The following is a 23,145-nucleotide window of genomic DNA, read 5'->3' on the forward strand; positions in this document are numbered from 1 at the left end:
ATATACTCCTTCCACCTTTCTGCTTTCCCTTCTTTGCTTAGAACTGGGTTTCCATCTGAGCTATTGATATTCATACAAGTCGTTCTCTTTTCTTCAAACGTTCTCTTTAATTTTCCTATACCCAGTATATATTTTCTCCTTTCATCAATTAAATTCAATATATCTTCTGTTACCCAGGGATTTGCACTAGTCCTCGTTTTTTTTACCTACTTTTTCCTCTGCTGCCTTCACTACTTCATCCCTCAAAGCTATCCATTCTTCTTCTACTGTATTTATTTCCCCCATTCCTGTCAACTGTTCCCTTATGCTGTCCCTGAAACTCTGTACAACCTCTGGTTTGGTCAGTTTATCCAGGTCCGAACTCCTTAAATTCCCACCTTTTTGCAGTTTCTTCAGTTTTAATCTACAGTTCATAACCTATAGATTGTGGTCAGAGTCCACATCTGCTCCTGGAAATGTCATACAATTTAAAACCTGGTTCCTAAATCTCTGTCTTACCATTTTATAATCTATGTGATACCTTTTAGTATCTCCAGGGTTCTTCCATGTATACAACCTTCTTTCATGATTCTTGAACCAAGTGTTAGCTACGATTAAGTTATGCTCTGTGCAAAAGTCTACCAGGTGGCTTCCTCTTTCATTTCTTACCCCAATCCATATTCACCTACTATGTTTCCTTCTCTCCCTTTTCCTACTCTCGAATTCCAGTCACCCATGACTATTAAATTTTTGTCTCCCTTCACTATCTAAATACACTCCTGGAAATTGAAATAAGAACACCGTGAATTCATTGTCCCAGGAAGGGGAAACTTTATTGACACATTCCTGGGGTCAGATACATCACATGATCACACTGACAGAACCACAGGCACATAGACACAGGCAACAGAGCATGCACAATGACGGCACTAGTACAGTGTATATCCACCTTTCGCAGCAATGCAGGCTGCTATTCTCCCATGGAGACGATCGTAGATATGCTGGATGTAGTCGTGTGGAACGGCTTGCCATGCCATTTCCACCTGGCACCTCAGTTGGACCAGCGTTCGTGCTGGACGTGCAGACCGCGTGAGACGACGCTTCATCCAGTCCCAAACATGCTTAATGGGGGCAGATCCGGAGATCTTGCTGGCCAGGGTAGTTGACTTACAGCTTCTAGAGCACGTTGGGTGGCACGGGATACATGCGGACGTGAATTGTCATGTTGGAACAGCAAGTTCCCTTGCCGGTCTAGGAACGGTAGAACGATGGGTTCGATGACGGTTTGGATGTACCGTGCACTATTCAGTGTCCCCTCGACGATCACCAGAGGTGTACGGCCAGTGTAGGCGATCGCTCCCCACACCATAATGCCGGGTGTTGGCCCTGTGTGCCTCAGTCGTATGCAGTTCTGATTGTGGCGCTCACCTGCACGGCGCCAAACACGCATACGACCATCATTGGCACCAAGGCAGAAGCGACTCTCATCGCTGAAGACGACACGTCTCCATTCGTCCCTCCATTCACGCCTGTCGCGACCCCACTGGAGGCGGGCTGCACGATGTTGGGGCGTGAGCGGAAGACGGCCTAACGGTGTGCGGGACCGTAGCCCAGCTTCATGGAGACGGTTGCGAATGGTCCTCGCGGATACCCCAGGAGCAACAGTGTCCCTAATTGGCTGGGAAGTGGCGGTGCGGTCCCCTACGGCACTGCGTAGGATCCTACGGTCTTGGCGTGCATCCGTGCGTCGCTGCGGTCCGGTCCCAGGTCGACGGGCACGTGCACCTTCCGCCGACCACTGGCGACAACATCGATGTACTGTGGAGACCTCACGCCCCACGTGTTGAGCAATTCGGCGGTACGTCCACCCGGCCTCCCGCATGCCCATTATACGCCCTCGCTCAAAGTCCGTCAACTGCACATACGGTTCACGTCCACGCTGTCGCGGCATGCTACCAGTGTTAAAGACTGCGATGGAGCTCCGTATGCCACGGCAAACTGGCTGACACTGACGGCGGCGGTGCACAAATGCTGCGCAGCTAGCGCCATTCGACGGCCAACACCGCGGTTCCTGGTGTGTCCGCTGTGCCGTGCGTGTGATCATTGCTTGTACAGCCCTCTCGCAGTGTCCGGAGCAAGTATGGTGAGTATGACACACCGGTGTCAATGTGTTCCTTTTTCCATTTCCAGGAGTGTAATTTCTTTTGTCGCATCATACATTCCATCAATTTCTTCATTATCTGCAGAGCTAGTTGGCTTATAAACTTGTACTACTGTAGTAGGCGTGGGCTTCGTGTCTATCTTGGGCACAATAATGCGTTCACAATGCTGTTTGTAGTAGCTTACCCGTACTGCTATTTTTGTTATTCATAATTAAACCTACTCCTGCATTACCCCCATTTGTTTTTGTATTTATAACTCTGTATTCACCTCACCAAAAGTCTTGTTCCTCCTGCCACCTAACTTCACTAATTCCCACTATATCTAACTTTAACCTATCCATTTCCCTTTTTAAATTTTCTACCCTACCTGCCTGATTAAGTGATCTGACATTCCACGCTCCGATCCGTAGAACGCCAGTTTTCTTTCTTTTGATAACAACGTCCTCCTGAGTAGTCCTCGCCCTGAGATCCGAATGGGGGACTATTTTACCTACGGAATATTTTACCCAAAAGGACACGATCATCATTTAATCATACAGTAAAGCTGCATGCCCTCGGGAAAATATGGCACTAAGAAACTGAAACAGGGGAGAACATCCCGAAATTGGTTAGAAGTTAGATCCGTGGACGAAGAAATTTTATCGCATGTTGGGAAGCAACATGCAACAGTAATAAAAAAAAGCCGTCTTCGTGGTAAACACTAACGCTCACCGTCACCGCTGGAAACAATGATAAGAGTAAGGCCTCAGACAAGGCCAGCCGTTTCGGCACTTGTTTAGTAGGTCATTTGTGTAAATTTGGGTTAAGTCCCTATGGGACCGGACTGCTGACGTCATCGGTCCCTAGGCTTACACACTATTTAATGTAACTTTAAAGACAACACACACACCCATGCCCGAGGGAGGACTCGAACCTCCGACGGGAAGAGCAGCGCGAACCGTGGCAAGGCGCCTAAGACCGCGTGGCTACCCTGTGCGGCAACCACCTAAAATGAAGGACTCTAAGATATACTGGCAAAAAAAATCACAGCAACGAATAATGAAATTCGGGAACACTTTTATCTTGATAACATATTTAAGTCACTATCATTGTAAGATCAGTTTTATGTAAATGCGAGGTATGGCACTGAAAATGTCAAATGCTGGTACATTAATAACCGAATGTTGAACGCAAGAAAGCAAACGTGCACTCATTGTGTATAGTAAGGGTGCCAGATGCCAGTTTGTGCGACGGAGTTCCACGCCTGTTGCACTTGGTCAGTCAATACAAAGGTTGACGCTGGTTGTGGATAATGCTGTCTGGAGTTGTCGTCCGATAATGTCCCATATGTTCTCGACCCGGAGATAGATCTGGTAGTTGAGCACGCCAAGGCAACATATCGATACTCCTTATAGCATGTTGGATTACAACAGCAGTATGTGGGCGTGCGTTGTCCTGCTGGAAAACACCCCCTAGAATGCTGTTCGTCAATGGCAGCACAACAGGCCGCACCGCCATCATTGGCATTGAGGCTGAAACAACTTTCATCAGAAAACACAACAGACCTCCACCCTGCCTTCCAATGGGCTCTCGCTTGACACCACTGAAATCGCAAATGTCGGTGGTTTGGGGTTGGTGGAATGCACACTACAGGACATCTGGCTTTGAGCTGTTCTTGAAGTACCAGTTTGTAACAATTCGTAGCGTCATTGCGGTGAGAACCGCTGCTCAAATTACTGCTGCAGATGAAGTACGACGCGCCACAGCTATAGGCCGAACACGAAGGTCTTCCCGCTCGGTAATGGTAGGTTGCCGTCTGGAGCCCAGTCTTCTTGCGACCGTACTTGATCGTGACCACCGTTGTCAGCAGTCATGTACAATGGGTACAATCCTCCCAAGTCTTTCTACAATATCATCAAAGGAACATCCAGATTCTCGTAGCCCTGTTACACGACCTCGTTCAGGGGCAGTGAGGTGTTGATAATGACGTCTTTGGCACCTTAAAGGCGTTCTCGGCTAACATCAACTCACTATATCCAATCTCAAAGCTAACTAACGCTCGCGACCGTTGCAGTGTATATTTAAAGCAAACCTGATTTGCACCCACTTAGAGGCACTACTAAAGCCACTCTTATTAAGCTGGCGTGAAATTTGTAGGAGGAGGAGATTAGTGTCTAACGTCCTGTCGGCAAAGAGGTCATTAGAGACGGAGAACATCCTCGGATTAGGGAAGGATGGGTAAGGAAAACGGCCGTGCTTTTGCAAAGGAAACATCCCGGCATTTGCCTGAAGCTATTTAGAAAAATCACGGAAAACGTAAATCAGAATGGTCGGAAGCTGGTCTGAACCGTCGTCCTCCCGAACGCGAGTCCAATGCGCTAACTACTGAGCCACCTCGCTCGGTCGTGAAATTTGAATAGACATAATATTCCAAATTATTTCTTATGTCGCACAACTTGTAGGTGCTGCGATTTTTTTCGGTCACTTTGTTTTGATGCATCTCTCCCTACCCGTTTCTTGGGAAACTGCCCTGAAGTTCATACGCGCAGTCGATTCATAATTGATAGCAACAATGGCTAATTGAAATCTGAGCCATTTTAAATATCACCGTATATGGGACCCGCAACGTCCGAGAAATACAGAAAAGAGACTTTCATGATTGCTGCCGATGTAGGGTAAGATGTCCTAAAACTTATAGTCAGAACTTGTCAAAAAACTGATACTCCCAGTATATCCATAAGAAAACCACACCTATCACAAATGTTCCTGCTGTTAGTTATGCTGCCGTTGATTATAAATAGTTAGTCATCATTTCTTTCTCCATTAGAATTTTCAGTTTCAGACTTAAATAAATGTGCACAGAGTTCTGGAACATTTGCCTCATTTACGGAAGTACTGACTACATACCAGTAAAATTTGTGTTAGATACAAAGAAAATAGTGCTCTGTGTGCTAATTTATTCATTATTGACACGATACGCTCTATTTCAAAATACTGTATTAGATTCCTTAAAGTGATACTTTGTCGCCTATGGCCCAACCAACAGCCACACAGCGGTGTAGCGCGGGATGCCGACCCTACCATACACCAGGAAAACAACCGCCGGAGACCATACCCCAGCAGTATACTCACTGCTGAAAAGGAAAAGCTGCCAAACAAAAAAAAGAGTAGGCCAGAGGCGGGAGAGCCAGAAAGAAATGCCAGTGACCAAAGCTATGGCAAGTACACTAAGTAGAAAGGAAACTGAGGAGATTGATTCTGATTCCGACATTTGTTGGAGAGCGACTAGAGCATGGATGAGGTCGCTCTGTTTGCAGAATCCACATCAGATCCTATTATAATGACTGATCCTGCAAACATAGGAGGAAGAGATTATATATTGGCTAAATTAAGAGGAGGAAAGAGGAATCCATACAGCTACAGATGTCTGCGCCGTACAAAAAAGTACTGGAAAATGACCAAGAAGTTATGGCTCTAGAGACTGTGGACAAGGACAACAGTTTTCCTATTAAAAGAAAAAGACATTTCTCTTATTAGTGATGTGGCAAGGAAAGTGCTATTTCCTGATGTTGCTAATGTGGTGGGAAACACAAGGATCGTTCAATAAGTAAAGACCCAATTTAAAAAAAGCCATTAATATACATAGACAAACGTTCTTGTTGGAGCTTCACATTTGATGTTTGTTTTGTGCGCCGGTGAAGTTTAGAACTGTTCTGACAAATGGCAGAGCCGCAGTACAGCGTCAAAATGGCGTCTACATATGACTCACGTTACAAGCAGCAGTTCTTGTGTGCAGAAAAAGAAACCGTTGTGAGCATCCATAAACGTTTGTGTGCAGTGTATGGTGATGCTGCAGTTGATAAGAGTACAGGTGGGCGCTGGGTAAAGAAAGTTACAGCTTCAGGAAATGCAGAAACAGCTATCCACGATCAACCACGCTCCGGACGTCCTGTCACAGCCACTGCTCCAGACATGCTGAATCGCGAGGATGCCTTTATTCGTGACGAATGGCGCATCACTACTCGACAATTGGCACTGCAATTGTCGGTCAGCATTGTAAGTGCGTCTGCAATGATCGAGACTCTAGGATATTCAAAGAGGTGCTCACGATGGGTTCCACGAATGCTCACAGCTGACCACAAGTTTCAAAGAAAGGCCATTTCGTCTGAATTGTTGGAGCGTTTCGAGACTGACGGAGAGGCCTTTCTGTAAAGGATCGTTACTGGGAACGAAAGCTGGGTGCACCGCTTTGCACGGAAACAAAAAGGCAGTGCTTCGTGTTTCCCGGTTCTCTTCACGCTCCTGAAAATTAATACAATAAGACGGTGACTCTCCTTCCTGGAGTGGCATCATTCACCACAAAAGAAGAAATTCAAAACAACCTCCTCTGCCGGAAAAGTCATGGTGACAGTCTTCTGGGATGGTGGTGGATTCAACAATCAATTGAGAGGCAAACGTAAAGACTCTGAATAAACTCAAGAACCGTTTCCGACGTTTTCTATCCGACAGGAATCCAGCGGAAATCTTGCTCCAACACGATAATGCACGCCCACACACAAGTCAGAGAACCCGGAAACACATCGCCAGATTGGACTGAACATCATTGTCTTGTCCACCCTACAGCCGAGACCTAGCACCTTCGGGCTTTCAACTCTTTGGGCCGCTTAAAGATTCTCTATTGGGAACACACTTTGAAGATGACGAGAGTGTCAGTCATGCAGTGTAAACATTGCTATACCTACAGGACAAGAGCTTTTACCAGCAGGGAATACTTGCTCTTCCACAACGTTGACATACGGCCTTAGAACGCGGTGGAGACTACAAAGAAAAATAGGACATGGACAAGACATGCTGATGTATATTGTCACCAAATTCTGACTCTTACGAATAAATACACTCCCCATCATCATCATCATCATCAGCATCAGCAGCAGCAGCAGCATCATTTAAGACTAATTATGCCTTTCAGCGTTCGGTCTGGAGCATAGCCCCCTTATAAAATTCCTCCATGTTCCACTATTCAGTGCTAACATTGGTGCCTCTTCTGATGTTAAACCTATTACTTCAAAATCATTCTTAACCGAATCCCGGTACCTTCTCCTTGGTGTGCCCCGACTTCTCCTACCCTCTACTGCTGAACCCATAAGTCTCTTGGGTAACCTTGCTTCTCACATGCGTGTAACATGACCCCACCATCTAAGCCTGTTCGCCCTGACTGCTACATATGTAGAGTTCATTCCCAGTTTTTCTTTGATTTCCTCATTGTGGACACCCTCCTGCCATTGTTCCCATCTACTAGTAAATAATATGAACAACAGTGGAGACAGGTTGCAGCCTTGTCTTACCTCTGAAACTACTCTGAACCATGAACTCAATTTACCGTCAACTCTAACTGCTGCCTGACTATCCATGTAAACACCTTTAATTGCTTGCAAAAGTTTGCCTCCTATTCCATAATCTCGTAGAACAGACAATAACTTCCTCCTAGGAGCCCGGTCATATGACTCTTTTAGATCTATAAAGCATAGATACAATTCCCTGTTCCACTCATAACACTTCTCCATTATTTGCCGTAAGCTGAAGATCTGTTCCTGACAACCTCTAAGAGGCCTAAACCCACACTGATTTTCATCCAATTGGTCCTCAACTAATACTCGCACTTTCCTTTCAACAATACCTCAGAAGATTTTACCCACACTACTGGTAATTAAAATTGCTACACCACGAAGATGACGTGCTACAGACGCGAAATTTACCCGACAGGAAGAAGCTGCTGTGATATGCAAATGATTAGCTTTTCAGAGCATTCACAAAAGGTTAGCACCGGTGGCAACACCTACAACGTGCTGACATGAGGAAAGTTTCCAACCGATTTTCATACACAAACAGCAGTTGACCGGCGTTGCCTGGTTAAACGTTGTTGTGATGCCTCGTGTAAGAAGGAGAAATGCGTACTATCACGACTTTGATAAAGGTCGGATTGTAACCTATATCGATTGCGGTTTATCGTATCGCGACATTGCTGCTCGCGTTGGTCGAGATCCAATTACTGTTAGCAGAATGAGGAATCGGTGGGTTCAGGAGGGTAATACGGAACGCCGTGCTGGATTCCAACGGTCTCGTATCACTAGCAGTCGAGATGACAGGCATCTAATCCGCATGGCTGTAACGGATCGTGCAGCCACCTCTCGATCCCTGAGTCAACAGATGGGGACGTTTGCAAGACAACACACATCTGCACGAACAGTTCGACGACGTTTGCAGCAGCATGGACTATCAGCTCGGAGACTATGGCTGCGGTTAGCCTTGACGCTGCATCTCAAACAAGAACGCCTGCGATAGTTTACTCAACGACGAACCTGGGTGCACGAATGGCAAAACGTCATTATTTCGGATGAATCCAGCTTCTGTTTACAGCATCACGATGGTCGGCTCCGTGTTTGGCGACATCGCGGTGTACGCACATTGGAAGCGTGTATTCGTCTTCGCCATATTGGCGTATCACCCGGCGTGATTGTATGGTGTCACGTCTCCGTCACCTCTTGTTCGCACTGACGGCACTTTGAACAGTGGACGTCACATTTCAGATGTGTTACGACCAGTGACTCTACCCTTCATTTGATCCCTGCGAAACACTACATTTCAGCAGGATAATGCACGACCGCATGTTGCAGGTCCTGTACGGGCTTCCTGGATACAGAAAATGTTCGACTGCTGCCCTGGCCAGCACATATCACACCAATTGAAAACGTCTGGTCAATGGTGGCCGAGCAACTTGCTCGTCACAATACGCCAGTCACTACTCTTGATGAACTGTTGGATCGTGCTGAAGCTGCATGGGCAGCTGTACCTGTACACGCCATCCAAGCTCTGTTTGACTCAATGCGAAGGCGTATCAAGGCCATTATTACGGCCAGAGGTGGTTGTTCTGGGTACTGATTTCTCAGGATCTATGCCCCCAAATTGCGTGAAAATGTAATCACATGTCAGTTCTAGTATAATATATTTGTCCAACGAACACCCGTTTATCATCTGCAATTATTCTTGGTGTAGCAATTTTAATGGCCAGTGTTTATGTTCTGAGAAAGATAAGTGCGGCTTAAGTTATTGAACGGCCTCGTATAAAACGAGAAATCTGCTTCGCGTTTCCTGGTTCTCTTCATGTTCATGAAAAATAATATAATAAGAAGGTGACTCTCTTTCGTGTATCTCTCACTTTTGTATTATTATCAATATATTAAGCATAATTGCCAACAGTTCCTGCCCATTGACCTTATAGCATTAAAGAAAAAGACTGCAAATAACAAGTTTTGTCTCATATTGAATTTCTGGAGTGGACGAACTAATATCGTCACACCGTGTTTATAGACGACTGCTGTCATCCAACTTGCATGGTAAAAGTAATACCTCCAAACTACACCCCCGTTAAAACTATATTTCGAGGCTTTCACAGTTGAAATTCTGGAAACCCAGCATGAACTGACAACCATGCAGTCTCAGTAACGATCCATAGCACCATTCATGATCTGCACAGACTTCTCAGGCGACAGGGTTATCGCACGCATGATAAGCATCGAAGTTAATTCCCCAAAGAGAGTTTTTGTTAATTGTCGGACTGGTTTGATGTGACACGCCGCTAATTCCTCCCTTGGGCCAACCTCTTTAACTCAGAATAACCAACGTCTTCAATTATTTGTTGGATGTATTCCAATCTCTGTCTTTCGCTACAGTTTTTACCCTCTGCGACTTCTTCTGTTACCAAGGAAGTTATTTCCTTCTTCTTTTCAGTGCTTTGCACTCGTTCCTTTCTTGGACGTTTCTATGGAGAACTTCCTTACTCCAAATCTTAACGGTCTACCTAATTTTCGAGATCCGTCTGTAGCACATCTCTTCTTGTCTGGTTGTCCCACAGTCCACGGATCACTACCACATAATGCTGTGCTCCAAAACGTATATGCTTGGAAATTTCTTCGTCGGAGTATGGCCTGTGTTTGGTACTATCATACCTTCCTTGGCCAGAATGGCCTCTTTGCCTCTGTTGCTCTGCTTTATATGTCCTGTGTTATTTTGGTCCAAGATAGTAGAATTCCTTCCTCGACTACTTTGTGGTCCACAATTTCGATGTTAAGTTTTTCGCTAATCGGATTTCTGCTTCTTATTACTTTGCCCTCCTTCGATATACTCTCAATCCATATCCTCAGTTCATCCATTCTGTTCAACAGATTCTGTAATTTTTTCTTCGCTTGCACAAAGGGAAGCAATGTCATCAGCGAGTCTTATCATTAATGTCTTTTCACCTTGAGTTTCAATCTTACTCTTGAATCTTTCTTTTATTTACACAATTCCTTCTTTGATATACAGAGCGTTCGGAAATTCCCGTTACAAACGTCTAGGACTTGTAGGTGAGTACATCACATTTTGAATAGGAATTCATGTCCGGAAAAGTACCGTTTCCGTTCTCATCCACTTCGCTTGAAGGAATGAATTAGGCGTAACACCGTAAGATTATTAGGTAACAATTCGAAACGAAATACAACGGAACATCCATTCAGCATTTGAGCACATTTGTATGTTTTAACACTTAACCATTAAGTGTTTACGTTATTCCAAAACAAAACAGTACTCGGCATATGTACGTACAGAACAGTACTGATAAATTACAATAATTCAGTTTCCAGCGAAGCGGCCAGAACTAGTGCCAGCAGGTCTTCCTCTGTTTCTACAGGAGTCCCGTAAATTAAACTTTGCGCACGACCTCACAAGAAGTAGTCTGCAGGAGTTAATGCAGGCGGTCGCGGCATCCACGCATTTGGACCACCTCAGGCTATCCATCTTTCATCATATCGTCTGGTGAGGTATCACCGAACCACGCGTGAGAAGTGAGGTGGTGTATCATCATGCTGAAACCACATTTGACGTCATCCTGTGTACCCTATTGCATACCAGGACAAGCAACTCTCAGACTTTTCTCTTAACCTCGGCAGACGTAGATGTGTTACACATCTGAATTGAAACCGTTGTAAAACGGAAACGGTTCATTTCTGGACGTGGGTTCCCAGTCAAAATATTATGTACTCATTCCCCTTTACAAGTCTTAGGAGTTTGTAATGAGAATTTTCGAACACCCTGTATAGACTGAACAGTAAGAAACCTACATCCCTGTCTCACACCCTTTTTAATCCGACTCTTCGTTCTTGGTATTCTATTTTTATTGTTCTCTCTCGGTTCTTGCACATATTGAATATTTTCCGTCTCTCCCTACATATTTTATTCTTATTTACCCAGAAGTTCATGTATCTTGCACCATTTCGGACTCTCGAACGCTTTTTCCAGATCTACAAAACCTATGAACGTGTCTTGATTTCTCATAAGTCTTGTTTCGATTATCAACAGCAACGTCAGAACTGCCTCTCTGGTATCGTTACCTTTCAGAACGCTAAGCTGATGATCATCTAACAGATCCTCAATTTTCTTTCTCATTCTCCTCCATATTCTTCTTTGATATATGAGCCGTTGGGCTGATCGTGCGATATTTTTCGCACTTACCTGCCCTTGCTACCATAGTTTCACAGAGAGTGTATTCATTATTTACTATTGATACCGTGAATATACCTCTTTCGAATGTTCGAATGATTAGATCCATTCAGCTAGTGTTTTCGAAAAATGTGAGGGTTGAAAAAGATTGAGTAAAAGAGCTACTACAAAAGGCAAAGATTAAAATTTTAATTCTTCACTAATCAAAGTTCTTTGAGACATACATTTACCTACCTTGTTAAAACTCGTAATTGATTTATTTACCTTATCTAGCATTCTATTTCGATACCTAGAAAGCTAGACATGAAAAACGAATTCTAGAAGGCACTCAGGAATCGAACACATGACGTGAGCGGTTCACAGCCAAGTGCCTTGGTCGCTCGGCGAGCGACACTTAACACTTAAAGGCGTTTTGATACATAACCTTTTTTTCCAGATTTCCCGACCCCATATATGATGATGACGACAGATATGCAGTTTTGTACTATCTGTCGATACTGTAAATTCTGAGTCGATTGCGCGTCATGAACTTCAGAAGTGGTTTTATCAAAAACGGACGGTAGTGAGCCAAAACATCTTAGAGTTGATCTGTTTAGATGATTCGCAAGGGACCTACCAATCATGAACTGAATCAGTTGGCCCTTTCTGAAACTTCTTCCTCTTGTGAGCCACTCATTGACCTGGAGAAGTAACCAACCAACAACACGGTTCATTTTCACCAAACTTTTGTAAAATGTTCTTAGCTTTAGCTTTGCAATATTAGCGTTTGACTTAGTTTGTGGCGAACACAACACGTGAACTCGTTTACAGCAAGCTCTCAGAGTGTGAATCGCCAATCAACGACGCGCAGCTGGTGCCTTATATACTTAGCCATTATCGACAAGAACATCTTTTAGTTCCTCATTTCCCTTCTCGGTGATACGCTTAGCGAAGAATTGTCTGCCTCTTAAACATCCATCGTAATGTTAATGGGACAGAAAACCATACTGCCACTTATTACGATAGGAGAAAACACAAACACACCAACACAATAACGCGCACACACAATGTTGGGGATCTTTTCCCCCTTGTAAAAGATCAGTTTTTGTAAGGCTGCTGTTTTAGGATGTGCAACTTGGGCAGTATGTGGGATAAAACGAGATATACAGAGTAGTGAGGAATGCCTAAAACCCAGGCAGCAACCTCACGCTGACACCTTTTCATCTAAATCTATATCCACACCCTGAACCCACTGTGGAGAAGAAGGTATTTCTCATTGATCTATGTATTATGGTTTCTTCCCGTTCCGCTCCCATATGGAGCAAGGAAGAACCGTTTCCTAGCGTCTCTGCGAGTGCAGTAATTAACTCCAATCTTGTCTCCACATTCCCCGCAGCACGGATGGCCAGAGGCAGTCCGCAGGCCGGATCCAGCCAGCGGAAGAAATTCGTGGCAGATCGAGGAACTCGCGTTGCACCCCGCCCGTGACGCATTTTCGGATGTTCGCCATTCTGTGGTTCGCATTTTACCAGTTTGGCATTAGCTCGGTGAAATATAAGCTCAAGATGGCTTGCCGTGAAGGGCAACAAAACAGGGCGCAGAATATCGTAGGCGTACCGGTGTGATATAAAGGTGCCACTGATGACAACCAAGGCGGTTCTGCTACTATGAAATAAATGGCACCCCAGACCAATCAATACTCCTGGCTATCGGGCCGTATGGTGAGTGACAGTCGGGTTGGTCTCCAGAAACATCTTCGACCTAGAATCTCATTCACTGGAGCAGAATTGTCCTCAATGATGAGATCCGATGACCAGCGAAGACGTGTCTGGAGACGCCCCGGACAGTGTTTAATCTCAGTCTTTGTGTTTCGTATTGATTGTTGACGAAATAATACTGGTGATTTTCAAGTAGATTAGATTAGATTAGATTAATACTTGTTCCATAGATCATGAATACGACACTTCGTAATGATGTGGAACGTGTCAGGTTAATAAAAGATGTCTGTACAAGAAATTACATTACACAAAATATTGCATGACACTAATGATTAAGCGTTTTTTTTTTTTTTATTTACTTTATATCTAAAAATTCAGCCAATGAGTAGAAGGAGTTGTCATCTAGAAATTCTTTTAATTTATTTTTAAATGTTAGTTGGCTATCTGTCAGGCTTTTGATGCTGTTTGGTAGGTGCCCAAAGACTTTTGTGGCAGCATAATTTACCCCTTTCTGTGCCAAAGTCAGATTTAACCCTGCATAGTGAAGATCATCCTTTCTCCTGGTGTTATAGGTATGCACACTGCTATTACTTTTGAATTGGGTTGGATTATTATCAAAAAATTTCATAAGGGAATATATATACTGTGAGGTTACTGTGAGGATCCCTAGATCCTTAAATAGATGTCTGCAGGATGACCGTGGGTGGGCTCCAGCAATTATTCTGATTACACGTTTTTGTGCAATGAATACTTTTCTACTCAACGATGAATTACCCCAGAATATGATGCCATACGAAAGCAGTGAATGAAAGTATGTATTGTATTATTAATTTAAATATTGCATTCTTTATGAGACACCCTATACATAATATGTAACAATTAATATCTACGAATAAAAAGTTATCATTAACAGGGAAATACTGCTGCAAAATCCATTATGTACATTAAAAGGCCTAGCAAAATTCGTAGTGTCCAATATTTTCTGTTGATAACTATAAAATGGATACTTATTTTTTTAAATTTTGTGGTAAGTCGGAGAACATATTTTATGATATTTTCCAAATAAAAGTCTTTTCATCATAAGGAATGTCAGTCTTTAGCGGATCCTGAAATTTTTGTTTATTTGACCATGAATTCTACAACTGGACGACTACAGTGAATTACTTCTTGAAAGAAGTTGATAAGATTTCAAAGTGGTGCAATGACTGGCTACTTGTTTTAAATGTCCAGGAACATACAATCGTAGACTTCACGAAAAGAAAAAAAAGTATCATGTGACTACAATATCAGTGATTTGGAATAAAAAATCTTTGACAAATATCTGTGTGTAATACTCTGTGGATATGAAATGAGATAATCATACACGCCCAGTCGCAGGTGAAGCAAGTGGAGACTTAGGATCACTGCTAGCTAGTGGGACAATGCTTTCAGCCTACAAAAGATATTGTTTACAAAACACTCCGGCAATCCATTCTAGAATTTTCTCCAGTGTGTAGGACCCATTCAAAATAAGACTGTATGGGATACTGAACGTACACAAAGAACAGAATCACGAACTGTTACAGGCTTGTGTGACCCAGGCGAAAGCGCCACCGACTGCTGAAAAACCTGAAGCTGTTCTGTGAAAGCTTATTAAGTGTTTCAAGGAGCAGTCTAAGAATTTGCTACAGCTATCTACGTACCATTCCTGCAACCTTGGTGACCCGCAGGCCTCATTCACATCAACAACACCCCCCCCCCCTCCACACACACACACACACACACACACACACACACACACACACACACACACACACACACACACAAACCAACTAAGAAGGAATCACCCGAATGGGACGAAAATCTATAGATCTGGTTTTCATGTACGAGTACAGACAAACAAATTCAAGAGAAAGAACTTCACAAACTGAGCAAATCAATAACACTTTGGTCCACCTCTAGTCCTTATGCAAAAAATTATTCGGTTTGGTGTTGATTGACAGAGTTTCTGGATATCGTCCTGAGGAATGCAGTGTCAAATTCTGCCCAACTGGCACGTTAGACAATCAAAATCGCATTCTGTTTGAAGGGCCCGCTTCATCCGCAGACATCCACAAAATTTTCGACTATACTAGAACAAAGTTTCGCTTGAATTTGACAAATGACGCTTCTAATTTCTGCCTTGGGTTGAGGGATGGTTCGTGGATTGATCATATAAACACGAGATTCATATGGTGTCAAACTCGGTGGCCAGTTCTGATCGCCATTGCGAGAGATGAGACGAGCAGGGAATCTTATTCTCAGCTACCTTGATGTTCAACGGTAGTGTGGCGTGCTTTCCCTCTCCTGGTGGAACTACATGCGTTCCACATTCGGTTATTGCAATTGTGGTCATAAAAACTGTGTTATCGTATGGCGATAACGATCAAAAGTCACAACTGGAGGCAGATTGTAATACCCACTACACACTGTATATCAATTTTTGTTGCATTATGACGAGCTGCTTCCGATGTATCACTAAATTATATGAAGTCAGCACTTTTTATAGCAACTAACACTCCCAGAAATCACTTGACACCAGTAAGAGTGTAAAGTTTCCCAATTTCATTTGTGCCCGGTTATCCGCTTATTGGAGGCTAGCATCCATACATATTACAGAAATGGATGTATGTTCCACATCTCCTCCTAAATCAATGGGGCGAATTCAACAAAACGTGGTACACGTATCTCTTACTGTCGGTCAACAATCGCTGTGCGGGTAAGAACCACCTGCCGACTATAGTTCAATAGATATGACATCATAAAGAATGAGATGCGAGAAAAACTACCGCATCATGCACGATGTTTAAATTTATTGCTTCTGTGCTACAAAATCCATTCGCAATAAATTTCGTAGACAGTATCAACATACGCCATTAAATCCACCTACAACATTACATCATGGTACCATACATAGTTTAGGAGATATGACTACATAAACTCTGAGATGCTTGAAAAACTGCGGCATCATCGGTAAAGTTTTAATACATTTATCCTTTACTACGAAGACATTAGCAGAGTCGAGTCAACTGGCTGCACTTTTGACAGCTTTCAGGTGCGAAGCGCAAACAGCTGCAGGAGAAAACAAATCATAGAGATGGGAAGCAGCTGCGCCCTGTGGATGGAAACTGTCTAATTTGGATACTGTGCTTATACATTTGTACGTTATGCATATTTCCTTCTACGACTGTTTCGTAATTTCAAAGGTGTTTTTACAAATACGAGGAAATGAAATTTTTTGATATTACACTAAAAACACAGTTCATTTTTTGTGTTCGTTGCTAATAGATATTTGGAAAATTAATACTTTGGCAATGCTTGTGTTTCAGCTACTCTAACAATAAAAAATTGTTAAAATGGCCCTGAGCACTATGGGACTTAACATCTGAGGTCATCAGTCCTCTAGAACTTAGAACTACTTAACCCTAACTAACCTAAGGACATCACACACATCCATGCAGGATTCGAACCTGAAACCGTAGCGGTCGAGCGGTTCCAGAGTGAAGCGCCTAGAATCGCTCGGCCACTCCGGCCGATTAACAATAAAACACCGTGTATAAACATCCTCTTGGTTCAGATGTCAAATCACACTCTGTGTCCCCGTATAAGTGGCTGGACGTACCGGTTTTCAGGCCAGAGGAAGAGCGAGCCATTTCCAGCAGCATCACGCCATTAAAACAACGATTATTAAAAACTTACTATTATGTGGAGTACCGTAATAAACATAATTTGTGACATGATTGAGGATTTCTTGGTGGGTAGGACGCAGCTTGTTATGTGATTTCTTGTTTTCTCGGCGTAAGTGATTGAAAGTGTGGTTCTGGATACACAGCCGAGTTGTTTTTTCCATTTTACGCGCAATATTTCGGCGACCTACCTAGTTGTCATCTTCAGGTGTAGCGAATTTTGCTGTTATGTGCACTCGCTGCCTAGACTCCAGCCACTCTGATGGGAGCCCAACCAGTGAATGCACATAACAGCAAAATACACAGTACATGAAAGTAAGTACTGGCCTACTCACCGAAATAATGTGCATAAAATGGAAAAAAGTCGGACGTGTACCTGCAAGCACACGATGTTATCTTGGACAGAAAGTCATCGACAGAGGTAAAAGTAACTTCAGTCAAAGTGATTACAATTTTGACAACTTGTTTTAAATCTTCATAAACGTAAAAGCGTTAGTTTTCGAAACATTCGACTCGTACAAACAACTGGGCGTAACAATTAGTATGGATGTAAAACGGAATGATCAAATAGGTTCGGGCGTAGGTAAGGCAGGTGGCAGACTTTGGTGCATTAGCGGAATACTAGATTCATTATAAATCACTTGATCCCCATTTTGGAGTATTGTTCGGGTGTGTGGCATACGTACCAAATAGGACCAGCAGAAGACAATGAACGCAAACATACAAGGGTGACAAGAAATGGCCCCAGCTTTGTTTGTACGTGAGAGTGGCACAGATATGCTGAAATGGCACTCTTGAAGATAGATGTAAGGCATCCCGACAAAATCTACTGGCTGTAAATGTTGACTTCGGAATATGATCACTCGCATAGGGATCATGAGAATAAGATTAGATTAATTATCGAGGCATTTAAACAATCATTCTTCACACGTTCCACAAGTGAATGGAACGGAAAGAAATCCTAACGTGTGGTACCATCCTAAGTATCCACTGTCATGCACTTCGCAGTGGTTTGCATGCATATACGTAGATGCAGATGCACTGTAATGCTAAAGTCAAATTTCGGATTAAGCGCAGAAATACTGAACTCTGAGATTAAGCACAGGATACTACAATACGTTGCGAGCCAACCGCATGAAACGGGGATCTTAACTTTCTACTTTAATGAATTTACTCTGGGTATCTGGGACCAAAAATGTAACGTGATCCACCATTTTATACTTACAAATGAAATGACGTAATTTCAGAGACTTTACTGGTCTCATACAGATTTGATATTATGTATACAGACTGAAGTGGCAAGTGAAAATTTGTACCAAGGCCGGAACTCGAACCTGGATCTCTTGCTTACTAGGCAGTTGTGTTATCCACTAAACCACCATGGTACAGAGGTTCACACAACTGCACGGTTTACCCTCGCATGTCCACCACTGCACTAAGGCGGCTTAGTGGCTAACACACCTGCCTAATAAGTGGGAGACCCAGGTGCGATTCCCAGACTTGGTACAAATTTTCACTCACCACTTCAGTCAGTATACATAAAACCACATCTGTATGAAACCTGAAAAGTCTCTGAAACTGTGCCATTTCGTTTTGTATAAGTAACTGCTCCTGGGTTTTGGGCTGGATCCCCCATTTACCTTCGAAGCTGAGGTGCTATTCCAGAACATTGAGGGCCTCCGCAATTCTGTTCGTGTGTAAAGAGGAGTTTAAAGAAGACTGGGGCAGCAATGGGAATCTGGATCGAGGAGAGAGGTATGCCAGGGTAATCCTTGCAGTTGTGTGAATCGCTGTGCCAAGGCGGCTTAGTGCCTAAGGCAGGCACGGTAGCTCAGCATGATCAGTCAGAGGGCTGCTCGTCGTTTGTAATAAAAAAAACTGAGTAAAGGAATCAACGATCAACTTCCACGTATGTATTGTGACGTCCACCCAGACCAAACGCAACGAATAATACCGAACAAATAATAATAAAAAACGCACCTACCTCCTAAGCAGGAGACCCGGGTTCGATTCCTGACCTCTGTACAAATTTTCGCTGCTGATTGTCTGTACACATAAAATTTTGTGAATGCTCGTTCATTATGCGTGCTGGGTAGTACTGGATTGTGACATGATTGTAAAACATTTAGGCCCTATGATTTTAATCGAATCAGTCTGCTTTCGGCCAGTGAGCGGCGAGGACGTCTTGTTTACGTCCCGTCCGCAGAATCGCGAGCGCGCGTAGTTTGTTTACCTCCTCGCCGCAGCTAATCCTCGCGTCCGTTGACACTTAGTCGCCATGGCTCATTCGTACAGAAATGCTACCATCATGATCAGCTTCCAGCCCGACTACGCACGACCACGAGCCTTTGAAGTCGAACGATTCATCCGCGACGAAGTTCAAATACCAACACAGGACATCATCGGTATCCACCTATCCATCACAAGTAGTGTCGTTTACACCAATGTGGTCAATGACGAGTTATGTCACGCAGTTGTGAACAGATGAGCGAACACTCTCAAATTCAACACTCCGATGGTCACATCGGAGAGGTTATTGTTGACCACGCTGGACTAGGATTACGCACACTAAGAGTCTTCGAACTCCGGTTCGAAGTGCCACGGGACGTAGTTACCTCAACTTTCCACCCTTATGGCACGGTAATTAGCCACGTGGCCGAAAAATTGAACACTTTCGAGACGTACGAGGTGCTCAACGGCGCCTGACAAGTGAAAATTGAATTAAAGAAACATGTGCCGTCCTACTTAGTCATAGGTGGCTGTCGAGCAATAGTAATGTACGACGGACAACCTCGTACTTGTTCTGGTTGCGACCAGGAGGGTCATGTGCGCTCGGCGTGTATTCAACGCCGGGTTACACAGATTCCATTACATGACACAGCACCACCTTCTACGCTCACGGCCCTCCCCCTCAATTACGCAGGGGTGACACCGTCATGACAGACGACAAACCACTTGGAAGACAGGAAGCGTTAGAATGCACACCTGTCGCTAGTCCTGGATTGACAAACAACATTACGGTGTCCGCAGAGATTGAAGAACGCCGCCCATAGACTCCACTTGAAGATTTGGACGAGAGAATGGAACTCGACGCTAGGGTTGTACCGACCTCTGCCTTTCTCCCTGAGAGGGATGCGATACAGGACACAGAAACCCACGTCCGCAAACAAAGGTCACCGAGAAAACATAAAAAGCGACGTCGCACACCCTCAGACGATTGCCTCCAGCGGACGTCTTCTCCAGTTAACGACCGGACGGCCGACGAGACGATGAGGAAAATGGATGACACAGGATCGCCCTCACCTGTTACTTTGTCCGCTCTCTCGGGCAAACAGATTGCAAGCACAGCGCCCGCCGTTGGTACACAACCAGAAACAACTGCGGATTCACCCTTAGTCACTCAGCCCACAAGTGTTCTACCACAGCCACCGTTAACTTACGGACCTTGAGCGGATGACATTGAAGACGATTCTACGCCCGCTGTGGTGGATGAGGAGAGGGGTCTCTCCTCCCACACCTTGGCCCCTCCCGAGTAGCAACACATGACGGCGCGGACGCGGCCAGCAGATTACAGGCCCCACTTTTTACGGCGAAACTGACGGCAGCCCCCACCTCAGGAGACGATCTACAGACCTATCACTTCACGACCATCAACATTATCGCCATTCGGACACGTACGAAGTTATCGCTGCTCCAAGACATGCTCAATGCAGCAGACTTTGACACTATCTTTCTCCAAGAAGTCTTCGTCGCCGATTTCCCGGGTATGTATGGTTATACGGCTCATGTGTCCCACGCCTCGCCAACTAACAGTGGAGTCGCAGTTCTCCTCTGAGAGGGCCTCGAGGAAGACGAAGTCCGATATCTCCCCGACGCTGGAGGAATGGCCGTAACGGTGCAAGGCGTCCGGTTTATCAATGTGTACGCTCCTTCCAGAACGAATCTCCGTCGTGACTGATCGCACTTGTTCGCAGAAGGAATAGCACCACTTTTTCAGGGCAGGCACGACGACTTGATATTAGGGGGCGATTTCAATTGCACCCAAGCACCTAAGATCAGCTGCCACGCGATTCACCGTGCCCCGAACTTGGAACACTCATAGGAGATCTCCAGCTGGTAGATACATGGGAACATGTCCTAGGAAATAGACCGGGATACACCCATTTCACGAGTCACTCGTCAAGTCACATCGATAGGATTTACGTCTCCCGTTCTCTCGCAGCAAAGGTGAGTGACACGGAGGTGTGGCCGCTGGTCCTTTCTGATGACGAGGCCTGTACATGACAATGCGCCATGTCACTGGGCCAAAGTTGTTCACGATTGGTTTGGAGAACAAAAAATGGTTCAAATGGCTCTGAGCACTATTGGACTTAACATCTGAGGTCATCAGTCACCTAGAACTTAGAATTACTTAAACCTAACTAACCTGAGAACATCACACACATCCATGCCCGAGGCAGGATTAGAACCTGCGACCATAGCGGTGGCACGGTTCCAGACTGTAGCGCCTAGAACCACTCGGCCACCCCGTATTAGGAGGTACCCTATGACTTGTATCACCTCGGTATGTAAAGGAATGGAATTCTGAATAATCTTAACGGTCTAGAGATTTAGCATTCAAGAATCCAGTTATTTAGTGACATTGTTTAGCACTGAACAGGACATTACCAGCACTACTCATTGTCAAGCTGTAATAGCTACAGTCCCATAGTTACATATGACATGGGGGAATTAAGTGAATTTGTATGACGATCAGCAATGGTAAGCCTCACTGAAATATAAGGTTTATAATCTATTTCAGCATAGGTTTCTGCATCATACACTACCTTCGGGCTGTCAGATCAACAGTGAAGCATAAGAGTGGGAAACTGCGACTACCACAGAGAGTAAAACTTTGCAAGGATTCATTTAATGGCAAAATGGCTGCCAACTAAATAACACTAGCTGAAGACCAAATGCTACTCTGCACATGGTGAGAAATACTATACTTACTCGCCATCATGATTAGGATAAAATGAATTAATGCTACACACATCAAATTGAATTTAGTGATTTTAAATGGGGAAGATGGGTACAAGCCTAATGATAACTACATGGAGCACCTACGTAAACAGATACAACGACCGCTAATAAATGGAATTTTTGACACCAAACTTCACTTGATGTAACAAATTTCACATGCAAAAAGTTATTTTAATATAAATATAGTCATTCCCTTTGCATGAAGGTGCCACAGGTTTAAACAGATCTTCTCATAAAATCCAAGTCAACGAAGAATTACATCTCCATATTTCAGTAGACCAGCGATATTAAGAAGCTCCTCTCAGCAGACTCTCCACTCACAATATTTTTCTCCCTAAACTTGTCACAACCCTCAGCATCAGTCCTCTATGGAGAGAGTGGCAAACTGACCAGTTGCCCACACCCACCATAAAGCATGAGATGTTAACCCAATTAGGGTTGGAAAAAACACAAGTATTTGTTGCCCTCTACTTTCCAAAGAGGGAAGACTTAGAGAAGATTCTACCCAGCAGGCCACAGGGCCAATCAAATGGCACAATTTTAAGAACAGTGTGAAAGTTCTGTTCTTCTGCTAAGATGTGATATTGCCCACTAAGTTTGAAAGGAAAACTAAATGACTTACCCCTGGCCTCCCAGAGGAGGAAGAAAGATAACCTCCACTGGCTAGCGGCTCTGCTGCCATGTAAATGGAAATGAACGCACGGCATTGTGGGCCGGAAGTCCCCCAATCTGGGAAGTTCGGCCGCCAAGGGCAAGTACTTCTTTCCATTTCATGGAGGTTACTACCCCAGGATTTAGTAAAAGAGGAGGCACATGGCTACCAGTCACAAATGACTTTAAAGAGAAATAAAATAAAGTTCCACAGAAATATTCCTCCAGATATTGGCAGGAAGATGATCACATGATCATTATTAATAAATATTACAGATAAGTCAGAGAATGGCAACATTATGGAGGAGGTACAAAAATAATGTATATCTTTCATCATTCCAGTGCCTGAAGTGAAGTTTCCATAGAAACTCAAGGTTTGATATGAAGGATGAGGATCAAGGAAATTTTGTTAGGCCC

At 44.1% G+C, this 23,145-nt stretch overlaps 1 protein-coding gene across 3 annotated transcripts in view; it reads left to right on the top strand.

Moving 5' to 3' along the window:
• Positions 1-23,145, top strand: part of LOC126335233 (uncharacterized) — a 385,936-nt gene that overhangs the window by 5,916 nt on the left and 356,875 nt on the right. The gene's annotated exons all lie outside the window — the stretch shown is intronic.

The sequence above is a fragment of the Schistocerca gregaria genome, chromosome 2 (genome assembly GCF_023897955.1).
Source record: "Schistocerca gregaria isolate iqSchGreg1 chromosome 2, iqSchGreg1.2, whole genome shotgun sequence".
Lineage (NCBI taxonomy): Eukaryota > Metazoa > Arthropoda > Insecta > Orthoptera > Acrididae > Schistocerca > Schistocerca gregaria.